We start from the raw sequence: 27,833 nt of genomic DNA on the forward strand, positions 1-27,833 counted from the left end.
GTGACTTTGGGCAGATTTGGGGCCTGCTTGGGGCAGGTTTGGGGCAGATTTGTTGCTGCTGTTGGGGTTTTTCTCCCGTTTCCCCAGCTGCGGGCAGAGCCCCGAAGCACATCCTGTTCCTGCCCCACTCCCTGAGGAGCCCAAGGAGCTGCTGCTCCCCATGCTCTGCACCCAGGGAGATCTGGGGCAATCCCGGCATCCCGGGCATCCCGGGCATTCCGGGCCCTTTGGGCATTGGGGGATTCTGGGGCTTGGGGGGCAAGAGGGGTGAGGGGGGCTTGGGGCTGGATTGTCTGGGGAAAGGATCGGGATTTTGGGGGAATGTCTGGAGTTTTGGGAAAGACCAGGGTTTGGGGGGGAGGAAATTCTGGATATTTTAGGGAGGAATTTCTGAATTTTTTGCGGAGGTCTTCTGGATTTTTTGGGGAGGGGTTTCTGGATTTTTGGGAATGTTTCTGCATGGAGAATGGGGTTGGTTTTATATAGTTTGGGGAGGAATGTTTCTGGATTTTCTGGGGAAAGTTCCTCATGTTTTGGGAATGTTCCAGGATTTTTGGAGGAACATTTCTGGATTTCTTTGGGAATGTTTCTGGATTTTTGGGGGAATGTTTCAGGTGTTCTTTTGAGAACATTTCTGGATTTTTTGGGGAACATTTCTCCATTTGGGGGGGAACATTTCTGGATTTTTGGGGGGGAACATACCTCCGTTTCTGGGGAACATTCCCGGGTTTCTGGGGAACATTCCCGGGTGTCTGGGGAACATTCCCGGGTTTCTGGGGAACATTCCCGGGTTTCTGGGGAACACTCCCGGGTGTCTGGGGAACACTCCCGGGTGTCTGGGGAACACCCCCGGGTGTCTGGGGCTCTCCTGGCCCCGTTCCCAGCCCAGGTTCCCGGGGTTCAGGAGCTGCCCTGGTGCCCGGGCCCCGCGACATCGCCTGGGTGCAGTTGGAGCCCGAGGTGCAGGCGGGTGCCGCCCGCGAGGCCCTACAGGGCCTCAGCATCACCCAGAGCAGCGCCAGGAAGATCTCCTGTGCCAAAAAGGGACCCAGTTTCCCACCCAAATCCCCTCTCTCCATCCCAAATCCTTCTTTGTGCATTCCAAATCCTTCTTCTTTCACCCCAAATCCCCTTTCCCAGCCCCAGGGATTTTGGGGCTCCTGAGGGGTTATTGGGGTTTTTCCCAGCATTGTACCCAGGGTCTCTCTGCAGACATTGCACCTGGAACTGCCCCAAATAAACCCCAAATAACCCCAAATTTTGGGACTGGGGGTGGGGGGGGGTGTGATAATAAAATTCGAGGTTTAGGGATGTTTGACCCCAAACTTTGGTAGTTGGGGGGTTTGATCCTAAACTTTGGGGGTTGGGTGGGGTTGATCCAAAAATTTGGGGTTTAGGGGATTTTGACACCTCAGGGTTTGGGGATTTTTGACCCCAGACTTTGGGAATTGGGGATGTTTGACACCCCTGGGTTTCGGATTTGGGGGTTTTTGTTCCCAGGATTTGGGGTTTGGGAGTTTTTTTCCCCAGGATTTGGGGATCAGGGGGTTTGACCCCCAAACTTTGGGATCAAGGCGGTTGGACACCCCAGATGTTTCAAACGCCAGGATTTGGGGTCTGGGGGTTTTGATCACAAAGTTTGGGAATTGGGGGGATTGAGCCCAGGATTTGGGGGGATTTAACCCCAAAGTTGGGGGAGCAGGGGGATTTGACACCCCAGAGTTTGGGATCGGGGGGCCTTTGACCCCAAAGTTTGGGGATTGGGGGCTTTGACCCAAAACTTTGGGGATGAGGAGGGTTGGACACCCCAGATGTTTCAAACCCCAGGAGTTGGGGATTGGGGCTTTAGACCCCAATCTTTGGGGGTTGGAGGTGTTTGACACCTCAGGATTTGGGATTTGGGGGGGTTTGACCCCAGACTTTGGGAACGGGGGGTGTTGGACACCCCAAATGTTTCAAACCCCAGCATTTGGGGTCAGGGGGATTTAACCCCAACATTTGCAAATTGCAGAGTGTTTGACACCCCAGGATCTGGGATTTGGGGGGTTTAAGGCCTAAAATTTGGGGTTCGGGCTGAGGGGCAGGGGGGAAGTTGAGATCCCAGAGTTTGGGTCTGGGGGTGTTTGGCCCCCCCCAGTGTTTGAACCCCAGGATTTGGGGTCCGGGGGAGTTGACCCCAGGATTTGGGGTGTTTGACCCCAATGTTCGGCCTCACCTCGGGTTTGGGGTCGGGGTTGAGATCAGGGACATTCCCTGGAGCCAGCGGCGGGATCGGGATCGGAAACGGGATCGGGAAGCGGAACAGGAACGGGGAGGGTCCCTGAGCCAAAGCCGGACCCCAACCCCAGGGAGAGGCCCCGCCGCAGTCCCGGAATGGCCCCATCCCCACAATCCCGGAGCCCTCCCCAGGCCCAGCCCCTCCCCAGCCGCTGAACGGAGCCTCCCTCAATCCCAGCCCGCCCCGATCCGGGCCGGAGCCATCCCCAGAGCCTCCCCCATTCCCGGCCCGGGCCCTTCCATCCCTTTTTGGGGCGGCTCCTGCCGCTCCCCGCCCATTTCTGGGGGTTCCAAAGGGCCCCGCGGACCCTCCCCATTTTGGGGGTGTTGGGGTGGCCCCAGGGCCGCCCCGAGGGCCGAGGGGGGATCGAAAGCCCCAAACCCGAGGGGCTCCTGGGGGTGCCCAGTTCCTCCCGTCCCCAGCCCGAAACAGATCGTGGCCAATCAGAGCGCGGGGCGCTGATGACGATCCTGCTGCCGGGCAGAAACTCGGCGCACTGGCCCCGCCCGGCGATTTCCAGCGAATCAGCGCCCGGCTCGGCTGTGACTCATCGCGTGCCGGGCAGAACCCAGCGCCTCTCACAGCGCTGGCCAATCAGAGACTGCGCGGGGCCATTCCCAGCCAATCAGAGCGTTTGTCGCTGATGGCTCTCAGTGCCCAGGAGCGGAATTTGGGGCGGGGGGCGGTGACCCCGGCGATGGGGATGGGGCGTGCGGGGGCAGCTGGGGCCGCACTGGTGGCACTGGGGGCGCTGGGAGCCCCCCCGGCCGCGGGGGGAGCGGGGGGCGCGGGGAGAAGGGGGGCGGGGGGGCCCCAAATTCAACCCAAGGGGGGTCGGGACCCCCAAAGGGAGCAGGAGGGGCCTGGAACCCCCAAAACCAAGCACGGGGGAGGGGATTGGGGACTGGGGGAACGATGGGGAAGGGGCGGGAGAGCGGAGGAAAGAGGGGAATGGGACCCCCAAATTGAGGTGGGAGGGAGCTGTGGACTGGGGGAAACCCCCATCAAATCCCATTAAAACCCCATAGAAATCCCATTAAATTCCACTCAATTCCCATCAAACACCATTAAAATCCCATTAAAATCCCATGACATCTCATAAAAATCCCATAAAATTACATTACAATCCCATCAAATTCCATTAAATGTCCATAAAATCCCATTAAAATCCCATTAAATCCTATTACATTTCTATTAAATCTCATTAAATTCTATTAAAATCCTACTAAATTCCTATTAAAATCCATTAAAATCTCCTTCAATCCCATAAAATGATCCCAAACCCACACAGAATTGGCCCTGAATTATCCCCCACACACACGGCCCTAAAAACCGAAAAATGTGAAAAACTACCCCAAATGATCCCAAATGTACCCTGAATAACCCAAAAAAAACCCCAAATAACCCCAAAGGCACACAAAGAACCCAAATCCCCCAAATGACCCCAATCCCATAAATGACCCCAAATCCCATAAATGACCCCAAATCCCATAAATGGGACTGGGAGAGGGGAGGAGAGGGCAGGGAAAGGGGGAGTGGGACAAACTGGGCGAGGAACTCAAACTCTGCAGTCAGACAGAGCAGGGATTTGTGTATCCAGCGCTGGGAGCGAGGGGGATCTCTCTGGCAAAAACCCACTCGGTCTCCTTTGGCCTTCAGCTCCATTTTAAAAGTCACAATTACAACACTTCATTAGCATACTCACATTTGCATAAAGCTGTGTCCCGGTTTTACAGCCGTGTGTGGCTTCAGCGCCTGCGTCCGTTCCTCCTGTGGCGGCCCTCAGTCTTCTGGTGCTCTTTTGATGAAGGCTTCTGTCGTCCTCCTCACGCTGGAACTTTTTACCTGGACCATCAGCCCATGCCTGGTGCTCCTTGCTCTTCAGTCTAACCTGGTCTGAGCTGATTTTGCCCTTTGCAAGCTCTGTTCAAACTTGCTCTCTCGCTCTCGGTGCGTTTGTTGTGTCGCTGGCTCTGCTCTCTCTCTTGCTCTGCTGCCTTGCTGGCTTTGCCTGCATGTGAAAAATGCATGTATTTTATGATTGGCTTTTCGCAAATATTAAAATGAATATTATATGTCTGCTGTTAGAAAGTAATGCTGTATTAATTCTCCTAAGTAGTGTGTTAAATATAGTTTTAGGTTATAAAAATTGTTAAAATAGAAACGATGCTATGTAGGATTCCTTTTTTAAAGAAAGGACTTGCAGTGAGACAGCAGCCACAGGACACCTAAATCTTTCAGAAAAAAGCATTTATGGCCCTCTTATCAGAAGAAATGAACTTCTTCCCATCTCGAAGGCGCTGTTAGGATTTGGAGGAAGAAGGTGGCACTGCCCAGACAGAATCCTGTGTTTGAATGGAATTTATGCATCCTGGATGAAGTGTATGAATATGCAACAGGCTGTTGTTTTTAAGGGTTAATCCTTTGTTAACGGGTGTCCCTTTTCAGGCTCGTGCTGCCCAGAAAAAGGTACCCGGACCTCCATAACCCTTTCTCTCTATTGTCTCATATTGTCCTAATTCAAATTGTCCAAATTATTATTTCTCTAATTGCATTGCTATTTTTATAACCATTTTATTACTAATGAACTTTTACAATTTCAAAATCAAGTGATTGGCGTGTTTCACACTGCACATCTCGCTCCAGGGCTGCTTGTGCTGAACCTTTCCTTGCACAGCCCTGAGGATTCCCCCAGCCCGGGCTCCCAGCAGCTCCAGGCCCGGCCAGGAGGAGCAGCAGGGCCAGGGCTGGCCGGGCGTCCCCACAGATGTGGCCCCCGCTGGTGGCACAGCCGGACCCTTGGGAGGCTGCCTCAGGCTTTATTGTCCACCAGCATCCCAGGAGGGAGCAGAAAATCCTCCTGCAGACGCTGATTCCGGAGGCTCCCAGCGCTTCCTTGTCTCCAGGAGCTTCTGCCAAGCCCCAGTGAAACCTCGGTGCCACATTGTTCCACAGCCTCACAACGCTCTCCTGGCTCCCGTGAGGTCCCTCTGTGTCCCGCTGCAGCCTTGGCTCCATCAGGGTCTCCTGGCTCCCATTAGGGTCTCCTGGCTCCATCAGGCTCTCCTGGCTCCATCAGGGTCTCCTGGCTTCCATCAGGGTCTCCTGGCTCCATCAGGCTCTCCTGGCTTCCATGATGCTCCACTCTGTCCCAAGGGGCATCCGCGGCTCAGCTTTGGAGCCCTGCAAGATCCAAAGGTTCCCCCCAAAAAACACCAGCCCAGGGACTCCGAGGATATTTGGGCTGAGCTCCCGCTGCCCAGGCACCTGCATGGAACCCAAGTGACCGCTGGGACTCCATGGAATGTCCTGGAACAAACTGTCCCTGGTCAGACAGGGGTGCCATGGAACACAGGTGCCACTGGGACACGGACACTGCCCATGGAACCGAGTGTCCATGGGGACAGAGCCGGGCCTGATGGAACACTGGAGAACATTGTCACCCCATGGAATCCATGGAACCAGGTGTCCATGGTGACACTGCAGAACATTGTCACCCCATGGAATCCATGGAACCAGGTGTCCATGGTGACACTGGAGAACATTGTCACCCCATGGAATCCCATGGAACCAGGTGTCCATGGTGACACTGGAGAACATTGTCACCCCATGGAATCCATGGAACCAGGTGTCCATGGTGACACTGGAGAACATTGTCACCCCATGGAATCCCATGGAACCAGGTGTCCATGGTGACACTGGAGAACATTGTCACCCCATGGAATCTCATGGAACCAGGTGTCCATGGTGACACTGGAGAACATTGTCACCCCATGGAATCCCATGGAACCAGGTGTCCATGGTGACACTGGAGAACATTGTCACCCCATGGAATCCATGGAACCAGGTGTCCATGGTGACAGAGCCGGGCCCAATGGAACCTACTGGAACACAGGAGAACATTGTTACCTGTTGGAACCCGGGCTGCTGAGAATTTTGGACTTTCTGAGCTGACAGACACTGACCCCCAAGAGAACACTGCATTTGACCTGAGGCTGTGGAGAAGGCTTCCAAAATGGAATGATGGAACTGGGATTATGAGTATGGAGTTTGAATAGAAGGGTGTAATATCACATGGTGGACAACTTGGAGTTTAAGGTTTTAGAATATAGTAATATATATAAAGATGGAGGTTTTAGGGCGGAGGCTGATCCTTTTTCTTTGCCTTCTTCTTCTTCTTCTTCTTCTTCTTCTTCTTCTTCTTCTTCTTCTTCTTCTTCTTCTTCTTCTTCTTCTTCTCCTTCTCCTTCTCCTTCTCCTTCTCCTTCTTCTTCTCCTTCTCCTTCTCCTTCTTGTTCTTCCTCTTCTCCTTCTTCTCCTTCTTCTCCTTCTTCTTCTCCTTCTTCTTCTTCTACGTCTTCCTCTTCCCCTTCCTCTTCCTCCTCCTCTTCTTCCTTGTCTTCTTCTTCCTCTTCTTCCTCTTCCTCCTCTTCTTCTTCTTCTTCTTCCTCATCTCCTTCTCCTTCTCCTTCTTCTCCTTCTCCTTCTCCTTCTCCTTCTCCCTCTCCCTCTCCTTCTCCTTCTCCTTCTCCTTCTCCTTCTCCTTCTCCTTCTCCTTCTCCTTCTCCTTCTCCTTCTCCTTCTCCTTCTCCTTCTCCTTCTCCTTCTCCTCCTTCTCTTCTTCTTTACCTTCTTCTCCTTCATCTCCTTCATCTCCTTCTTCTTCTTCTTCTCCTCCTCCTCCTCCTGCCCCTCCTCCTCCTCCTCCTCCTCAGGTTCGGGTGGTATTGTGTAATTGGATAAAAAAGTCCCTTATGTTGGGCACGGGCGATTGGTTATTGGGTTAAAAGTAAAAATAATTTAGGTGTCATTTCTTAATTGGACAGTTTATCCTCAAAAGACCTTGCAGAGAGAGAGACGGGGCTCCATTTTTACCTTGTTAGTGAAGTGCTGCAGATCTCACAGCTTGTGAGACTGTTCTAGAGACAAGAGCTAATGAACACCTGAGTCCAAACAAGAAATGCTGTCTTGGGATTTCATCCCGACCTTGGCAGAAAAGAAGCAAAAGAATTGACTGTTACCCCACGGAATCTCATGGAACCAGGTGTCCGCTGTTTGACGGTGCAGCCTCAGAGAGTGATGAGACCATTGTGCCACCATGGAATATCCTGAAACCACGGCTCCCTTGTGACAAACCTGGGCTTTATGAAACCAAGGACACCGCTGGGATGCAATGGAATCTCAAGGAGCCAAGGGTCAGCTGTCAACACATCAGCTTCTCAGGAAACCAAGGCAAACACTGTGACACAGAGAGGGGCCCTCATGGGACCCAGGAGACCATGGTGACACCGTGGTGGGATCTCATGGAACCAAGTGTGAATTGTTACAGGACCCAGGAGACCATGGTGACACCGTGGTGGGATCTCATGGAACCAAGTGTGAATTGTTACAGCACCCAGGAGACCATGGTGACACCGTGGTGGGATCTCATGGAACCAAGTGTGAATTGTTACAGCACCCAGGAGACCATGGTGACACCGTGGTGGGATCTCATGGAACCAAGAGCCCAGAGTTTCACGGCTCAGCCTCATGGAGCGCTGGAGACCATGGTGTCCCAAAGGGAACACATGGAACAAAGGCTCCTTAGTGACACAGCAGGGCCTCATGGAATGCAAGAGATCATCCTGATGGAATGGAAACTCATGGATTCAAGGGTCCACTCTTTTGCTGCGTGGCCTCATGGAATGCTGGAGACCATTGTGGCACCATGGAAACGAATGGCACAAAGGCTCCACTGTGACCCAGCAGGGCCTTATAGAACCAAGGACACTGCTGTGATACAATGGAATCTCATGGAACCAAGGTCCAGTTGTGACAAAGCTGGGCCTCATGGAACCAAGGACACAGCCGTGATGCAATGGAATCTCTAGGATCCAAGGATCAATTGTCAACACATCAGGTTCCCATGAAACCAAGCAGAACATTGTGACACAGTGGAATCTCATGGGAGCAAGGCTCTGCTTTGATCAAGTGGGGCCTCATGGGACACAGGTGCCACTGGGACATTGTCAGGCCTGGTAGGAACAAGACACCACTGTGTCAGACCAAGGCCTCATGGGACCCTGGAGAGCCCTGTGACACGATGGAACCTGATGGAACCAAGGGCCCATTGTGACACGGCAGGGTCTCATGGAACCCCTGTGCCACTGGGACATTGCCAGGGCTGGTGCAAGCAAGGTTCCACTGTGACAAAGGCAGGCCTTGTGGCACCCAGGAGACCATTGTGGGACAATGGAATCTCATGGAAGCAAGGCCCCATTGTGACAAAGCGCGGCCTCATGGAAGCCCAGTGCCACTGGGACATCTCCAGCCTTGGAGGAAGCAAGTGTCCATTGTGACACAGCACAGCCTCAAATCACAGGAGAGCAGAGGGATGCCATGGAATCTTGGGGAACCAAGTGTCAATTCTAAACACAGCGAGGACTCATGGAACCCAGGAGACCATTGTGATGCTGCACTTTGTCACAACGGGGCCATGCTTCTATGAGGATCCATGGGCCCACAATGTTCTCCTGGGTTCCAGGAGGCCCCGCTGGGTCACAATGGCCCCTTGCTCCCACGAGCCACAGCACGGTCCCCGTTGCCCCTGGGTTCTGTGAGGCCCTGCTGCGTTCACAACTGACACTTGCTTCCATGAGATTCCATTGCGTCACAGTGGCCCCCATGTTTCCATGAGGTTCTGCTGGGTCACAGTGGACACTGGGTTCCACAAGAGCTGGCAATGTCCCAGTGGCACCTGTGTCCTGTGGGCCCCACTTTGCCAAAGCAGAGCCTTGGCTCCATGAGATTCCAGGCTGTCCCAATGCTCTGCTGAGTTCCACGAGGCTGTGCTGTGTCACAATGGACACTGAGTTCCACCTGCCCTGGCAATATCCAAGTGGCCCCTGGCTTCCATGAGGCCCCGTTGTGTTTGCAGGTGACACTTGGTTCCTCAAGATGTCATTGTCACGCCGCTCTCCTGGGCGTCCTGAGGCCTTGCTGTGTGAGAAATGACCGCTACTTTTAAAATTTTAAGGTTGATTCAACCTTGAAAAAAATGACAACAAAGGACTGAAACAGGAGAAATCACAGCACTGGGAGCCCTTCCCCACCCCGTGCCTATCAGCCACATGGCTCCTTCACAAATTGGCTGCTCCTCCTTTTAGACTTTTGGTGTTGCACCAGGTAATCCTAGCCCCACCCAAAGTCTGTCAGGTAACTCTTTGTGGCCGTCCATTGGTGGAGAATGCTTTCTTGCACCCTGACTGGAGAGCAGGTGTTGCCATGCCTGCCTTCCAGTGACAAACCTGCCCTCCCCAAATGCCCCAACCACCAAGGCCATTACAAGGGCAGGGGAAAGAGGACTATAGGGGACAGATGACAATAACATCACTACACATCTTAACACACACATAGTATCTATCTCCTCACTGTGAGACCCAACTATGACATTACTCATCTGTAACACTGTGCAATAATGGAGCCTTGTTCCTAGCAGACCTGGCAATGTCCCAGTGGCACCTGTGTCCCATGAGGCCCCACTTGGTCAAAGCAGAGCCTTGGCTTAACAACTGACCCTTGTTTCCTTGAGATTCCATCTGTGAAAAACACGTTCACTCTCCTGTGAAAATGCACAAAGTTTAATAAAGGACAATGGGAGACCAGGACCGTGGAGCAAAGGTTATTACGGCCGGGTGCATCTTGGCACTCAGCCAGGAGCACCCTGTTACCTTCGGGGATCCCCTGAAATACCTTTCCCCTTACATCAGCCTGGTGCATATTCATAGAGCCTCATGCATACCCATAAACTACTTTACATATTCCAGGAATGATTTTACATGGCCCCTCCTTGGGTCTGCCTTTTCAGAGCATGTGTGTTTCTTGGCTGTGGTTTTGGCTCCTTCTCTTTATCACCTCCAGGTTTTGGGCCTTGGTGCACTCTGCCTTCAGACAGGGAGTGCTGATAGTTGGCAGATCTGTACAGGTGTCCTCATCCTGGGTGCATTGGATGTTATCCCATCCAAGCAGGCAGTTTAACACAAGCACACTTCTATCAGCTATTTCACTACTATGTCTAAGCTCAATTAACAACAGAAATAAAAACTATATCTTTAGAACAAGGTTATTTTACCACCACACATATAAAATCCATTTTAATATTTGCAAAAAGCCAATATTATGATATTTATCTATAACAGGGTGAAGGAGCCCTGGCCCAGGCTCTGGCCCTGGGGCACACGGGGACGCTGCCGGGGGGTCCCTGTCCCCCTGTGCCACCCCCAGGGCCCCGTCCCCCGTCCCCGTGTCAGGCTCTGGGGTCGATCTCGTGGAACATCCTCTGGGGGAGGCTGCAGGGCCAGGGACGGGGGGACCCTGGGGGACAGGGGACCCCGCTGTGCACGAGCAGGGTTGGACTGCTCTGGGGGGAGCTGTGAGGGGGCCAGGGCAGAGTGACCTCCCCAGTGACCTCACACAGCCCCCATGATGTCACACAGCCCCCGTGATGTCACACAGCCCCATGTGATGTCACACAATATCTGTGATGTCACACAGCCACCGTGATGTCACACAGCCTCTGTGATGTCACACAGCCCCCGTGATGTCACACAGCCTCTGTGATGTCACACTGCCCCTGTGATGTCACACTGTCCCTGTGATGTCACACAATCACTCTGTTAGGTCACACAACCTCCATATGATGTCATTCAGCTGCTATGTGATGTCACACAGCACATTTGTGGTGTCACAGTCACCCTGGGATGTGACAGCCTTCTCTGTGGCATCACACAGCTGCTCTGTGACTCTGTGTCACAACCCACATTGTGATGTCACAGAGCCGCCTTCTGTGATGTCACAGCTAGCTCTGTGATGTCACAACCCCCTCAGTGCTGTCCCACAGCCCACTCTGTGCTGTCACACAGCCCCTTGCTGCCATCCCAGCTGCTCTGTGGCTCTGGGACACAGCCCCAGAGGTGCTGCTGTGACACAGCCCCCGCGGGGACATCCCACAGCCCCGGCCAGTGCTGAGCCCCTGTGAGCTCTGTCTGTGCCCTGCTCGTGTCCCTGAGGGGCCCTGGCAGTGCCCCAGCCCTGCTGGGCTGTGCACAGGAGCTGCTCCTGGCCAGAGCTGTCTCTCTGCAGCTCTGCTGCCCTTGCCAGGAGCTGCCTCTGGGCCAGGAGCCCGGCCCAGCTCAGCAGCACAGACACAGCACAAGGACTTTAATCACCCTCTGGGCCTTTGCTGCTCTTTGCATCACACCCAGTCCCTCAGGGTGGGCTCAAAGACTTCTCAAGAGCTCCAAGTCAGATTGAAATACTGAAGTTTCTTGTACTTTAAAGAGATCCCTCTGAGGGACAGGACTGAGAAAGTGTCCCCGGGTTCCAGGGAGAGCAGAACTGTTGCCTTCTTGTGAAGGCCGCGATGACCTGGTTTCAGGGTCCAGCACTTCGATCTCCTTTTGTGGGATCCCTTGTGGCCAATAACGGACGCTGACACCAATGTGGTGGACAGTTAAAGGCCTTTATTGAGGGGTCTTAAGGGTATTTATGGACTAAGGGGTCTCTCTACGTCAGACAGGGGTTTGGCTATACTTTCTAGGGTTAGTATGGAGTGGAAAGTTACTGGCATGCATAGGTTAGGGGGGCTACACATCTGGCTACATTCCAAGGGTGATCCTTATCTATGGGGAGGGGGGTAGAAGGATTCCTGTAACTTTCCGTTACAGCCCGAAATCTTCCGAGCGCCTGTCCCTGGCCTACCACACTTCCCCCCCCTCTTTCACAAATGAACGAGGTAGTCTTGTACATTGGCACTAAAATGAGGTAGGAAGTTGAGATCTGACTAGGGAAAAGGGTCTTGGGGAAACCTGAGTAAGTTTCTGCCAGGCAAGTCTCTCGTGACTGGCAGTGTCTCCTGTTGAATTCACAGGAATTGTGGCTGTCCCAGGAACAGGATGTTAGCCCGTTCTATGCGGGCCTGAACGAATGAGACTAGCTTGTTCAGCAGACATGGCCCGAAGGTAATAGCTAAAAGCAGCATTGCCAATGGACCTATTAGGGTAGAAATCAGGGTGGTTAGCTATGGTGATTGGTTGAACCAGGATTCGAACCAGTTCTGTTGGGCTTCTCTGTCTTTCTGTCTCTGAGCCAGTCTGTTTCGGAGTTCTGCCATGGAGTCTCTAACGACTCTTGTATGGTCAGCGTAGAAACAGCATTCCTCTTTCAAGGCGGCACACAGGCCCCCTTGCTGCATGAACAGGAGATCCAGTCCTCGCCTGTTCTGCAGGACCACTTCTGAGAGTGAAGAGACTGACTTTTCTAGAAAGGAAATGGATTTCTCGATCCTCTGCAGGTCCTCATCGATGGTCATCTGCAGCTGGGACAATCCTTGGTGTTGAGTTGCTAGGGCTGAGACACCTGTTGCCGTTCCAGCCGCTCCTAGGCCGAGCAACATTGCGATAGTTATACCTGTTAATATTTCTCTCTTGTGGAGCCGGTTGTTATTTTTGGAAAGGTGGTACACCTCTTCGTCTGAGTGGTACAGGATCCTAGGGATGATCAGAACTTGAACACAAAAGTCGTTAGAGTTATCGAATTTGGCAAGAGACACGCAGGGACTTACTCCAGATCTCTGGCAAACCCACATCCCAGATGTGGATGGGACTACCCACTTATTATTTTTTCTGTCGGGCTCGACTACTTCAGTGCAGATGTCGCCTTTCCGCTTAGCTAGGGTTGCATTGCCAAAGCATCTGCCCTGACCTGTGACTTGACTCAGGGTAATTCCTTTGCGGGGTGTGTCCCATCTGCACTGGCGAGGGGCATCGGCTGTGGAATAGCTGAAAGGGGTATCTAAAGCGACTCCTTCGTAAAAGGGGGGTTTAACATCGTAACAAAGCCAGCAGGACTCAGGTTCGGGTTAGATTCATTTAGGGATAAAAAGGTAGCTTCTAACATGCGAAGGATTGGGTTCGAGCCTGAGCTGGCTGATTGGCCTATCTGGAAGGCTTCCTCATCGCCAGTCAGGACGTCGGTAACCCTTGTGGGTAAGGGTTTGGGGTAGGTCATATTTTTCCTTTTCTGTGTGCTTTTGATCACTTTGTTGGGCCCAACTGCTCTGGGTGCTGACGGTGGGAATCTGGTAATTCGCACATTCACCCACTTTTCTGACCCTTGAAGGACTACTGTCCATGCTTTGCCCACGGCCCAGCTAGGGTGATTCGGCTGTAAAACTGTCATGTTATAGTGAGTGCATTTCCGAAATTTGGGGACTTTATGTTGGTTTCGATAGAAACTTCCCTGGAGGAAGACGGGTGTTTTGCAGCCTGCGGGTGCCCAGGTGAACTGTAGGAATCTGTCGGGCTCTTGTGGGTCCCACCCAGGTCCTGACGGCCTGGCGTCTGTAACTATTGTTTCGCAGCCCCAGTGCCCACAGTATCCCCACCCTGGGCGATTGCAATAACTTTTTCCTGGGTTTGAGGCTGGGCACCAGTAAGATAGGTACATGTGCGTGGCGTGTGAAGAATGGGGGTCTACCTTTGGTTGTTCTGGAAACAGGTCGGTGATGTGAAGCATGAAGGACGGGGCGTTCGGCGTGGTGATGACTCTGAGCACCTTGTCACCAGCAACATGTTGCATGACCCACCTGAAGGGCTGATGAGGGTAGTAGTCTGGGCTGGCTTGTCCTCCGGTGACAAGCCCCAATAGCATAATCACGCAGAAACACCGCGTTTGCTTGGGTCTCGCCCGTGTGGGTCTCTCAGGTGCTGTCCGGTGGCTCGGTGGGCTGTCACTTTCCTCTGGGAGGGGAACGTACGCATCCCGGGGACGGCCGATAGAAACTCACAGTTCTCATCAGTCTTGTCCCGCCCACTGTGAAGGTCAGGCTTGATTGACCTAAGTGGACACCACCTAATTTCGCCGTCCTTTTTGACAGCTGCGTACCCTCGTCCCGTGAGCATCAACCTCCAGCCCTGTTCCCATTCACCTAGCTCATTTCTAATTGCAACCTGTGGGCCTTCCTCTAGAGCTCTGGTGGCCCAGTGTTTTTGGACAGGGCTGTTTGTTTCATCCCCCCTGGGAAACTGATTCAGTGCTAGCAAAGCAGTTGCTAGTATGCGTGCCTGATCTCCCGGGGGAATAGAATGGGCAAAACCCTCTGCTTTTGCCAACACCTCCAGCCTGGTTTTCAGGGTCTGATTCGCCCGCTCTACTATGGCCTGCCCAGTACTGTTATACGGGATACCCTGTACTAATGTGATGCCCCATTTCGAGGCGAATTCTTGCACTGGTTTGGAGGTGAAGTTGGAACCGTTGTCAGTTTTTATCTGCTTGGGGATGCCGAGCCACGCCATGACTGTCAGCCAGTGCTGAATTGTGGCTTTAGAGTTAGTTTTGGGGTGCTGTGTGGCCACGATCATTCCGCTGAAAGTGTCCACCGTCACGGCAAGCCACGCTCGGGGCTTCAGCAGTTGACACAAGGTGAAGTCCGACTGCCAGATTTGTGAAGGCTTGAGACCTCTCGGGTTGATCCCACTGGTCCACAGGGGTGACTTCTGGCAGTGAGGACAGGTAGCCACCACATGCCTTGCGTCTGCTGTCGAAATCCCGCACCTCTTCGCCAGGGCCTTGGCCCCGATGTGGAGTGATTCATGCAGCTGACGAGCTTCCTGCAACGTCCATACGCCTTTTGCTGCAGCGTCCGCCTTGTCGTTGCCTATCTGGAAGTAACCTTTGATTGGGTCGTGGCTGTTGGCGTGAATGATGGATACGGTGCCCTGTCGTGAAGAGAGCGCTTCTTCCAGCATTAGGGCTGCTGTAGATGTTGACACACCTGGTCCTGCCATGGCTAGGCAAAGCCTTGCCACGAATATAGAGTCTGTTACTATATTGAGGTGTTCATCTTTGAAAAGTCCGCACGCTAAGACCACTGCTGCCGCTTCCAGTTGCTGCACTGACAGTGTGGGGTCACATGCTTTGATGCAATGCCATTGCTCTCCTGCCTGCCACACTGCCGTTGCCGTAGAAGTCGTGGAGGAAGCGTCCGTGAAGACCGTTGGTCCTGGCTGCGGTCGGTCCTTGACCTTTGGCGGTACGTCTATGTCGACGATGGTCAGCAGCCGAGTCCAGGGCGGTTTTGCTGAGTAGGAGATTTCTCCTCCGAAGCCGGTGAGAGCAAGGGCTAGGTGCTCTGAAATTGCGGGTGACTCTGCAGACGGTTGCTTGCGAAAGGGAAGATGTATTCTTGTCGGCTCAGTTCCTAGGTGTCTCAGGGCGAGTTTCCTGCCTTTCCTGATGAGGTTAGCGATGCATTCGACTCCTGGGGAGAATGCACGAGCAGGTCTCCCGAGGACCACCCATTGGATCGGCCGGGCCTTTTCCGAAGGCCCTTGTGCCAGTGCCCCCACTCCGCCCTTTGGCGTGAAGTGTATGTATAAGTCCAGGGGCATGGCCGGGTTCCACCGGGCTAGCGTGCCAGTGGACATCTGCTGATCGATGAAATCGAGGGAGCTCGCCGCTTGTGGTGTCAGCTCCTTGGGTTCCCAGGGGTGTTGTCCCTTCAGGAGGTCATATAAAGGATCCATGACCTCGGGGGGGATCAGGATGACGTTGCGGACCCACTGCAGCAATCCCACCAGGCATTGCACATCGTGAAGTGTCCTGATGTCCCGGTTGATCCTTACCTTGGGAGGAGTCACATAGGAGCTTGTGATTCCCACTCCCAGGAAGGTCACGCAGGGTCCTCTCTTGACCTTTGCGCTTGCGATCTCGAAGCCGTTGGCCTGGAGGGTTTCTGTGATCGCAGACACCAGGTGATCCACCTGGCTCGTCGATGGTGCAGCGACTAGGATGTCGTCCATGTATTGGATGATGGTTGCGGCAGGGTAGGAATGTCGGACTGGCATCAGCGCTCTGTCCACGGTGATCTGGCAGATAACCGGACTGTCCACTAGGCCCTGGGGAAGTACCCTCCATTGGAAACGGAGGTTAGGCCGATTACCGTTTGGAAACGCGACGGAAAAGGCAAAGCGTTCTCTGTCGTCCGGATGCAGGGGTATCGAGAAGAAGCAGTCTTTGATGTCCAGTACTGCGCATGGCTGTCCTTCAGGGATGGCTGAATTCATGGGTAGCAGTGTCTGGACCGGACCCATGGGTCGAATCGTCTTGTTCACTTCTCTCAGGTCGTGGACGAGACGATGACCCTCTCCGGACCTTTTGGGGATTACAAACACAGGGGTGTTCCATGGACTGGTGGAGGGTTCTATGTGACCCTTTTGCAGTTCACGGTTGACCAGTTCCAGCAAAGCTGCCACTCGAGGCTCTGACAAAGGCCACTGCTCCCTCCAAACAGGATCTGATGATTTCCAAGTCAATTTGATCGGCAGCTGAGGGTGTACAGCAGTGACCCCTATGATAAATTTGTAATCTTGACTCCTAGCATAGCAAGGATGTCCCTTCCTATTAGTGGTGGAGAGTTTTGCAAAATGTAGGGGTAAATTGCTACTGTCTGTTCTGGTCCCTTGTTTGTGTGAAGTGTGATAGCCACCAGCTGGGTGCTTTTCCACGCCCGGGTTTGTCCCCCCACCCCGTTCACTGGGGGGACTTCCTTGAACCGCCAATGTCTGGGCCAATGCCGCTGAGGGAGAATCGTGCAGTCTGATCCCGTGTCTACCCAAAACTGAAGTCCTACGATGTGGGGGTCCTGACTGCCATAGAGGCGGCATGTCCCCCACACCCTCGGGGGTTCCTTCCCTATTCTCATGGCCAGGGCCACCCAGGGGTCCCGGTTTGGGGCGTCCCCTGCTGGCCCTGTTGCGCTTGCGTGGCTTGTGATGATGGGGGGTGCGAGGGTGCAGTCGGTGGTACTGCATAGCTCTGCCATTGTATTGCTGGTGAGGGTGCAATACTGGCTGCCTCCTGTGGGAACATAGGGTATGGGGATCCCCTGCCCCACTGTGGGTTGACATAGATGGGCCGTCTCGCATCCAGAGCGGGAGGGGGCTGAATATGGCCCGCACGCCCCCCCCCCTCCCGTTTCCCCGGGGCCGGGATCTACAGTCCCTAGCCAGGTGACCTCTCTTCCCACAGCTCCAGCAGGTCCCTCTGGGGCGCTGTTGGGGCGAGGGTGTTGCCTGGGGACGCTGTGCCGGCTGGGGGCAGTTAGCCGCGACATGACCTGACTGACCACATTTGAAGCAGGCCATCACACTGGTTAGGGTGTGCACGGTTGCCTGAAGTGGGGTCAGCTGCTCTTCCCTCACAACATGCTTAATCATGTCAGCCAGGCTGGCCCCGGCTGGTAGGGAACGCAATATATCTTTGGTTACGGTGTTACATTGTTGCCGAAGGCAGTCAGTTACCACCGGGCCTTTTGCGACAGTGGGTAAATTAGAGGAGTCCACGGCAGCCTGAAGGCGGTCAACAAATTGTGTAAAGCTTTCACTCTCCCCCTGTTTCATGGTCGACCATGGTGTCGGTCTGGCCACCACCCTGGATGCGGCGCGTATAGCTTCTCTGGCCGCCCGGGAAGTCGCCCTGACTTCCTCGATCCGGAGCTGGGCAGCTTGTTGCTGGGGTGTGGCCACTTCGTCGTGCTTCCCCAACAACCTAGATAAACTCGACCCGTGGAGTGGCTGCCCTTCCCCCGCCGTCTGAGCGAGCATGGTTGCACATTGGTCCGTCCATTCCTGTTTAAATATTATCAAACCCGCCCCATCAAAAAGCATACGGCTTATTTGCACTATATCGAAAGGGAGTAAATCGTCATTGCTAAAAAGACCATCCACGAGAGTGGAAACCACCCCTGAGTTAATTCCTTTTTCTGAAATGGCTTTTACTATTGTTTGAACATCTTTGGAATTAACGGGAGTATACGTTCTTTGCTGGTTCCCCTGGGGTCCCGTAATTCTCACCGGGAAGGCATGCACCGATGCTGCGGATGCCCATTCCGCGCATTCGATTTTGATTTTACCCCAGTCGGTGAGTTCGTATTGGGGCTGGTTCCCGGTTGTGTTAAAAGTTTTAATTGGTTTCGTCCGAAACCGCATTGATTCTGTTTTCTCTGCTTCCGAGTCGCTGCTGGACTCGGTGGGCTCCGCAGAGCGATCTGGGGAGCTGTGGCTCCCTTCAGAGTCGGAAGTCGACTGCCAATATACTTCCGGTCTCTGCTGCCGTTTTGTCCGGCTACGGCCCCGCTCCTCCCCTCGGGGGCGGTGCTGATGTTGCTGGCGGTGCCGCCCCCTGGGCTCGCCCTGCCTCCCGCAGGGAGGGATCTCTCCCATATATAGTGGCATCAGTGGGCGCGGCTCCTGAGTGAGTGTCCGCCCTCTGTTGCACCCCCACGCATGCGCGTCTGCTGGGACCCACGGCTCTCGGCCGGGCATGGGCTCAGCGCTGGTTTCCCGCGCATGCGTGTTCGCGGCTGGCCGCGGTTCTGGGTTCTTCCCGCCGTGAGGCGGCGGGCTCCACCCCTCTCCCCGGCCACCCGCGCCATATTCAAACGGGTAAGGCGGCGGATCCCCTCCGCCGCTCGCCCGCGCGCTTGCCCTCTCGATATTTCGGGCTTCTGCCGCCAGCCCCTCCCAAAAGGACCGTGCGAGTCCCTCCGCTTCTTGCGCTAAGTCGGCTAGCGGCGGGGAAGGGTTGGGCGAGGGGTCCGCGGGCACCCCGGGGGGCTCCGGAGGTGGTCTGGGCCCCGGCGGGTCCCCTGAAGGGGTCAGGGGGTCCCCCGGGGGCTCCGAGGGCTCCGGGGGCTTTGGGCTGGAGGAGGGATGGGTCGCGCCCGGTCCCCCCGTCTCCCCGCTCTCAATCGAGTCGCCACCAGGGGGGTTTCGCGTTCCCGCCCCCTCCCCCTGCTGTGGCGCGATTAACAAACAGGAGCGCGCAACGTTCCACGTCTCCTGTTCTTCTAATGCTTTGCGTAGGGCGGCTTCTGCCTTCCCCCACGCTTTCAGGCTTTTGCTGCTGCCTGTGGCTTTTGTGTCCTCTGCTAGCGCGACAGTACATTTCTGCCACACCCCAGGGTGTAATATATCTATGGGTCGAGAAATGACCCCAATTTCTAGGAGTCTCGTCAATGCGAGATTAAAATTCCTGAGTTCACATTTGATTCCCCATTGCATATGTATCAAACTTACGACCTTCGCTATCGCTTCCATACGAATCGCGGGTCTCTGGGGCGTCCCCCTTCTTCGTTATGGCCGTTCCGGCGTTGAGTGCTGTCCCCTGGCCAGGAGTACTCCCGTCGCCCGGACTCGTCCCGATCCCGGGTTTTGGCACCACTATGTTGCCTTCTTGTGAAGGCCGCGATGACCTGGTTTCAGGGGTCCAGCACTTCGATCTCCTTTTGTGGGATCCCTTGTGGCCAATAACGGACGCTGACTCCAATGTCGTGGACGGTTAAAGGCCTTTATTGAGGGGTCTTAAGGGTATTTATGGACTAAGGGGTCTCTCTACGTCAGACAGGGGTTTGGCTATACTTTCTAGGGTTAGTATGGAGTGGAAAGTTACTGGCATGCATAGGTTAGGGGGGCTACACGTCTGGCTACATTCCAAGGGTGATCCTTATCTATGGGGAGGGGGGTAGAAGGATTCCTGTAACTTTCCGTTACAGCCCGAAATCTTCCGAGCGCCTGTCCCTGGCCTACCACACAGAACACTGGAGGCACTGATGGCAGCTGGGGACAAACAAGGCAAAGGTGTCTCTGGTGCTGAGCAAACCTGGATTTGTTTCAGGAATGCAAAGGGCCAAGGCCTGAGCCCCAGCCCCTGGCAAGGCAGATCCTGTCCCTTCCACCTTGCTCAGGGCTCTTCCCGGGATGGGTCCTGGCATGTGGGGATGGGCAATGCCAAGGGCAGGAGCGTGGGGCGGCCCCTGCCAGGCTGCTGAGCAGGGACAAGGAGGCAATGAGGCCCCAGGCCTGCAAGGGTCACTTGTCCCCTCCTGGCTCAGGCCCAGGGCCAGCAGCCATGGCCAAAGCGCTGCCCAGGTTGGCTCTGTCAGGGCTGTCTTGCAGCTGCTGCCCATCCCTGTGCCCTGTGCAGCCCAGGCTGTCCCACGGTGTCCCTGCCCTGGCCTCTGTCCCTGCAGGCTCTGGGCATCCCCCGGCTGCCCCACCTGGCTGGGCCCTTCCTTTGCTGACAGCTCTGCCTCCTGCCTGCCCCTGCCTGCCCACACAGAGCCTGGGGCTGCTCCAGGCTCCTGCTGGGGACGTGCTGCACCACAGCCCTGCCCTGACAGGGAAATTCCTTTCTCCTGCAGCCACTCTGGGCCTCCCCAGCTGCCCTTGGCGTTAATTCTTTCTCTCTCTGGCTGTTTTCCACTATGTCAAAAGGATCCACCATTCCTGAAATCGCTCTTTAAACACTCTCATGGCTCTGGTCCACTGTCCTCAGTCTCCACCCCACTGAGCACAGAGCTCCTTTGTCCCTATACAGTGCTCATGGGCCCAAGGCCTCCAAACCCCTCCTTGGGACATCTCTGGGCCCTCTCCAAGGTGTTTCCAAATTAAAACATTCGGCTCAGAGTCAAAAGAAATCACCAGAGGACAGGGCCAGCCCGACCTGTCTGTCCTGGCTACTTTTGTCTGGGAGCGATCCTTGGATATACAGAATTTGGGAGGCCAAATTCTAATTTTGGCCATGGTCCCTGGACAAGAAGGCTGGTTCTTTTCCATAGGAATGAAGGAACAGAGCCCCAGTGTTTCAGGGACATATGAGAGGTGACCACCAGAGGCCAAGGCCAGCCAGAGCTGGCAGGTTTTGTTTTGTGAGATACCCTTGCATAGAGGAAATTATTTTAGGGAGAGTACCCGTTCTGGCAATGACCATCTGAAAAGTCAGACAGCTCTTTTCCATAGCAAGGAAAGCAGAGAGCCCCAGTGCTCCAGAAGCTGATGAGAGGCAGCCCTTGACAGCCCAAGATCAGCCAGAGCTGTCAGGTGGCCCCTGGGAGGCCAAGCCAGCCAGAGCTGTTCCATGTTCCCTGGGTTCCATGGGGTCCCACAGGGTCCCAATGGTCCCTTGCTTCCATGGGGCCCTGAGGTGTCATAATGCCCCCTTGGTGACACCAGGCCCTGAAGGTTGGAATGGTCTCCATGGTTCCATCAGGCCCCACAGAGCCCCTCTGTGTCACCATGGCCCCTTGGTTCCCTGGGCTCCAGTGGTGCCACAATGATCCCCTTGGTTCCCTGGGCTCCAGTGGTGCCACAATGATCCCCTTGGTTCCCTGGGCTCCAGTGGTGCCACAATGATCCCCTTGGTTCCCTGGGCTCCAGTGGTGCCACAATGATCCCCTTGGTTCCATGGGCTCCAGTGGGGCCACAATGATCCCCTTGGTTCCATGGGCTCCAGTGGGGCCACAATGATCCCCTTGGTTCCATGAGGTCCCCCCAGTGTCCCAGGGATCTCCATGGGAAGGAAAGAACCCAGCCCCACTGTTGCAGGCGCAGCCACCAGAGGCCCAGGCCAGCCAGCCTTGACGGTACTGGCAGATTTTGCCTGGGAGCAACCCTTGGATATTGAGAATTTCAGAGGTGGAATCCCAATTTCAGACATGGACACTGGAGGAGAAGGATGGTTCTTTTCCATAGGAAGGAAAGCACAGAACACCGGTGGTGTCTCAGGGGCAGATGAAAGGCGGCCATCAGAGGCCAAGGCCAGCCAGACCTCTCTGTCCTGGCAGCTTTTGTCTGAAAGCAACCCTTGGATATCAGGAATTTGGGAGGTGGAACCCCAATTTCGGCCATTTCTGCATGGATAAGGAGGACGGTTCTTTTCCATAGGAAGGAAAGCACCCAGCCCCAGTGTTTGGACAGCAGGGGAGAGGCACCCCCAGGAGGCCAAGGGCAGCCAGACCTGTCTGTCCTGGCAGCTTTCACCTGGGAGCAATCCTTGGATGTACGGAGTTTTGGAGGGGGAATCCCAGTTTTGGCCATGGTCAAGATGGGTGTTTTTGTCCATAGGAAAGTAAAGCACAAAGTCCAAGTGTTTAGGAAGAAGATGAGAGGTGGCCACCCTCAGGCCAAGCCAGCCAGCCCTTTCTCTCCTGGCACCTTTTGTCTAGGGGCTTTCCTTGGACATTGGGCATTTTGGAGGTGCAATCTCAGTTTTGCCTGTGGGTGCCTGGACAGGAAGAAGAGCTCTTTTCATAAGGAAGGAAAGCACCAAGCCCCAGTGTTTCAGAGGCAGATGAGGGCCAGCCCTCAGGAAGCCAAGGCCAGCCAGACTTGTCACTCCTGGCAGCTTTTGTCTGGGAGCTATCCTTGGATATAGGGAATTCAAGAGGCAGTTGCCCAGTTTTGGCCATGAGTGCCTGGTTGAGATGAAGGGTTTTTTCCCACAAGAAATAAAAGTGATAGTGGAGCCCTGGAAAATGTTAAAAATAGTCATTGAAAATATTGGGCTTTGTGTTTTCTCAGGTCACTGCACCTGCCTAAGCAGAATGATAAAAAATATGATTGTTAGATGTGGTGATTGTTTAGTAATTAAATATAATTATTATATAACTATAAGAAGAATCTATGTGAGAAACTATGTTGGAAATTTAAAGGGGGCTATGTTTAGCTGAAATCTGTGTATACAATAGAAGAATATAAGTTTAATAATTACATGAAATTTATGTAATGATAGAGTATAAAACACGTTCACCTCGAATGTATGGTCGGAATCAGATTTGGGTGGAAACTACCCCGATTCCCAGAGCTCTTGAATAAAAAGCACCGCATATAATCGCTGATGTGATTATGCGTTTCTGAACGCTAACATTTTGGTGACCCCGGCTGGACCCTGCGGGTGCTGCTGAGCGAGTTTCGCGACTCGACCGCGCTCCAGCCGGCACCGAGGGATTCTCGGGGAGCTCGATCGGCCGCGACCGCTTCTGCCGCTCGCCACGTCCCCGGGAGAAAGGTAAGGTGCTTTTTACTTTGGTTTGGGTGCCTGCCAATGAGACGCAGCGAAAGCTACGCTTGGTTGGGCTAAAGGAATTCCTGCTGGTACAAGCCCAGGCGCCGTTCCATAAGACAATCGCGAGAGCGTTGCGGGTTCGGCAATTTGTGGTATATTTGGAATGGAGAAACTGAAAGGGATTTTGGGCGGCAACGCCTCTATCCCGCAATGTTCTCCTTTGGGGTGCTTATTAGCACATTGGAAACAGGGTAATTTTGGGGAAGAATTACGTAAAGCTAAGTTGATTGATTATTGTAATACATGGTGGCCAGAATATGCCTTGGAGTATGGTGAAAAATGGCCAAAATACGGGACTCTGCAATATAACACTATTTCGCAGTTTATGTCGTTTTGTAAACAAGAAGGAAAATGGGATGAGGTTCCGTATGTTGATTTGTTTTTCTATTTACGGGAAAAGCCAGAATGGCAGGATGAATGTGGATTAATGATGGTTAAAACATCTGAAAGCAATAAGTGTGGGGTTTGTGAGGAACGTTGTTTAGAACACTTGGCGTTGAAAGAAAGCCTGAGTAGGGAAAATTATACAGATATTGATTTACAGGTAGCTCCAATAGGAACAAGAGAACCTAACCCTATCCCACCTGTTCCATCTGTCCCTATACCACTGCCTGCTCCTACCCCACCTAATCCTGAACCTGTCTCGTCTAGTACACCCTTCCCTCTTTATTCTCCTCTCCCATCGTCACCTGATCCTTCTTCCTCGGAAGATGAGCAAAACCTAACTGTGGCAGGAAGGAGAGAGAGAGAATCAATGATGGGGTAGCCCCCAGAACCAGGAGTCGGTCTAACCTTGCCCCAGTTATGGATAGAAAAGACATAGGCAGACAAAAATGGATTGTAATTGCCCCCTTGCGACAAAGTGTAGGAGTGGAAGGGCCAGTATTTATAAAAGTGCCTTTCTCTCCTGCAGATTTAGTTATTTGGAAACAATCAGCCAGAATTCATAGAGAAAATCCTGATAAAATGGCATGAGTATTAAAAATGGTTATAAAAACCTCAAAATCCTGACTGGGATGACATACAATAATATGTATAATAATATTATATATATATAAAATTATATATAGTATAATAATATATCTAATATATATCTATATATAATATATTAATATATCTAATATATTAATATTAGATACTTTGATGGATTCTACTGAGAAAGAGACGGTACTTAAGGCAGCCAAAGAAAGGGTAAGACAGAACATCAGAAATGGATTCGTAACAGGGAATTTAGATGAGAATTTCCCAACTGAGGATCCAAATTGGGACCCTAATTTATTTTGCGGTATGGGGAGACTACGGAAATATCAAGAGTGGATCCAAATAGGAGTTCAGAATGCTGTGCCCAAAACTATAAATTGGTCTAAACTATACAAAGTTCGACAGGAAGGAATCTCCCACTGCGTTTTTGGAGAGGCTTAAGGAAGTAGCAAGAAAATATACAGATCTCCAAATGGACACAGCACAAGCAAAGGTTCAGCTCGCTCTCATATTCTTGGGTCAGTCACAGGACGATATTCGTAGAAAATTGCAAAATTAGAAGGGGAAGAACGAAGGAATTTGAATAAGCTACTTGAGGTAGCCTGGAAGGTATATAACAATCGCGAAAGAGAAGCTACTAAAAGGCAGCAGCAGAATCTGTTGGCAGTAATACAAGGAAAAGGGAACCCAAATTTCAGGGGATGTAACAGGAATAGTCAAAATAGGAGACCAGTCAGGCAGGGGTTAAACCTAAATCAATGTGCGTATTGCAAGCGGGAGGGGCATTGGAAGAGACAATGTCCAGACTTGAACAACCAGTTTCACCAGGGCAATCAGTGCCAGCAGGTTACCAAGGGGATGGTTTTGGGGGAGTATACCAGCTGACTAGACACAGAGCCAGTAGAACAAGTTAAGGAACCTGTTATAAATAAACAATTAGGACATAAAGAAGTCAAATTTCTAATAGATACAGGAGCTACTCACTCGGTATTGAATGATTTGCAAGGACAAATTGGGGACAAGCAAACAACAATAGTCGGCGCTACAGGGAAAGAGGAAAAACGGCCATTCTTGCAACCCCAAATTTGTGTTTTGGGAACAAAGTTATAACAGGAATTCCTATACGTACCTGAGTGTCCAATTCCGCTTTTAGGGAGAGATTTGCTAGAGAAACTTGATGCGGTAATAACCTTTGAAAATGGGGAGCTTATAATGAAAATACCTGAATCAAAGACGGGACAGATTTTAATGATCAAAGAAAAACCTGTTCCCTCTACCCCTAGGGAGGTAGGAGATGCAGTGATTCCCTCTGTATGGGAGACAGATATACCAGGGAAATCTAAATTGGCACAACCAGTGCATGTAGAGTTAAAAGAAGGGGCGAGGGCTGTACAAGTCAAACACTATTCCATAACACCAGAAGCACGGCAAGGAATAAGTAAAGATTATTGAGAAATTCTTGAAATACCGAATTTTAGAAGAATGTGAACCAGAATTTAATACACCAATATTCCAAATAAAGAAGCCAGATGGTGAATATAGATTAGTGCAGGATTTGGGAGCAATAAATAAAATAACAAAGGACATTTCTCCAGTGGTAACAAATCCTTACACATTGCTAACATCCGTAAAGGAGATATATAAGTGGTTTACTGAAATTGATTTAAAAGATGCCTTTTTCTGCATCCCCCCTTGACAAAGAAAGTAGGAAACTGTTTGCCTGTGAGTGGGAAAACCCAGGGAATGGGAGAAAGACCCAGCTCACCTGGACACGATATAAGAACTCGCCGACCCTATTTGGAAACCAACTGGCAAAGGAGCTGGAGATTTGCACCGAGAGTGGGCAAGTACCAAGAGACCAATACCTGTTGTTGCAGTATGTTGATGATATACTAATAGCTACAGAAGAAAAGGCAACCTGTATAAAGGTAACCATTGAGATTTTAAATTTACTGGGAATGGGAGGTTATAAATATCCAGAGGAAAGGCACAAATTGCCCAACAGACTGTGATCTACCTGGGATGTGAAATTTCACAAGGGCAACGAAAACTAGGCACTAACCGTATCCAAGCTATTTGTGCTATTCCAGAGCCCCAGAATCTACATGAGCTGCGAGTCTTCCTCGGGATGGCAGGATGGTGTCGCCTGTGGATCATGGACTGTGGACTGATTGTGAAACCCCTGTGTGAAGCTCAGAAGATGCAGCCATTCACCTGGGGCAAGCCACAGAAAGAAGCCTTCCTAAAATTAAAGGAAGCACTGACAACTGCTCCAGCATTAGGCTTACCTGATCTGTCTAAAGATTTTCAGCTGTTTGTCCATGAAAGGCTGCGCCTAGCACTAGGAGTCGTGACCCAAGGTCTGGGAAGCTGGAAAAGGCCGGTGGGCTACTTTTCCAAACAACTTGACAGCATAAGTGCCGGGTGGCCTCCATGTCTGCGGGCAGTCGCAGCCACTGTGATGCTGATACAAGAAGCCAGGAAGCTCACGATGGGAAGGCACATAGATGTCAATGTACCACACATGGTAACCTCTGTCTTAGAGCAGAAGGGGGGCCATTGGCTATCCCCAAGCAGGACGATGAAATTCCAGGTAGTCCTGACTGAGCAGGGTGATGTCACATTAAAAACAACTAACCTTTTAAATCCAGCTTTGTTCCTAGGTACCACAACTGAAGAAGGCCCATTAGAGCATGACTGTGTGGAGGTAATAGAGTACACCTACTCAGCAAGAGAAGACCTGAAAGACGTCCCACTAGAGCAGCCAGAGTGGGAGCTGTTTACAGATGGGAGCAGCTTCGTGGAAAACGGAACCAGATACGCTGGGTATGCGGTAACAACAGTCAGTACAGCAGTGGAGGCAAAGGCATTACCACCAAATACATCTGCCCAGAAGGCAGAACTGGTTGCCTTAACCAGGGCACTAGAATTAAGTGAAGGGAAAAAGGTAAATATCTGGACTGACTCAAAATATGCTTTTGGAGTGGTGCATGTACACGGAGCACTGTGGAAAGAAAGGGGACTATTGTCCTTCTCTGGGTATGCACATTAAACATCAGGATGCAGTCCTGCAATTGATAAAAGCAGTACAAAAACCTGAACAAGTGGCAATCATACACTGCAAAGCACAGCAATCAGGAAACTCCAAAATCTGTGAGGGAAATCGAAAGGCAGACTGGAGAGCCCGACAGGTTGCTCGAGAGGTGCAAACAACAATGGCATTGATACCTTTATAGCTTAATATATCCCAATTCAATTTGCCTCCAGAACCAAAATATTCAGTAGAAGATGAGAGACTGGCACGTTTGCTAAATGCACAAAAGAATTCAGAGGGATGGTATGTGACTGCACAAGGACAGATAGTGGTACCCCCTTGATAATGAGAGAAGTTCTACAAATTAAAAATAACGAATGTCATTGGGGTGCAGAGGCATTGGTAAAATTGCTAAAGCAGGGTTGAATTTCGGTACGGATGTTAACAATGGCAAAATCAGTAATGTCAAAATGTGATATCTGCTTGAAAAACAACCCAGTGGCTAGACGACAGGCACAGCTAGGACGAATTCGGATAGGAATAGAGCCAGGAGACTATTGGCAGGTAGATTTTGTAGACTTGCCAAGAACTCGAGGATAC

General features: G+C 52.4%; 1 protein-coding gene and 1 pseudogene across 1 annotated transcript in view; one reads left to right on the top strand and one right to left on the bottom strand.

Moving 5' to 3' along the window:
- LOC139603914 (zinc finger protein 154-like) overlaps positions 1-27,833 on the bottom strand; it is a 273,066-nt gene that overhangs the window by 186,064 nt on the left and 59,169 nt on the right. The window lies entirely within an intron of this gene.
- Positions 1-27,833, top strand: part of LOC139603869 (zinc finger protein 420-like) — a 78,556-nt pseudogene that overhangs the window by 34,287 nt on the left and 16,436 nt on the right.

The sequence above is a fragment of the Agelaius tricolor genome, unplaced genomic scaffold (genome assembly GCF_023055355.1).
Source record: "Agelaius tricolor isolate 1412-34295 unplaced genomic scaffold, bAgeTri1.0.p SCAF_42, whole genome shotgun sequence".
Classification (NCBI taxonomy): Eukaryota; Metazoa; Chordata; class Aves; order Passeriformes; family Icteridae; genus Agelaius; species Agelaius tricolor.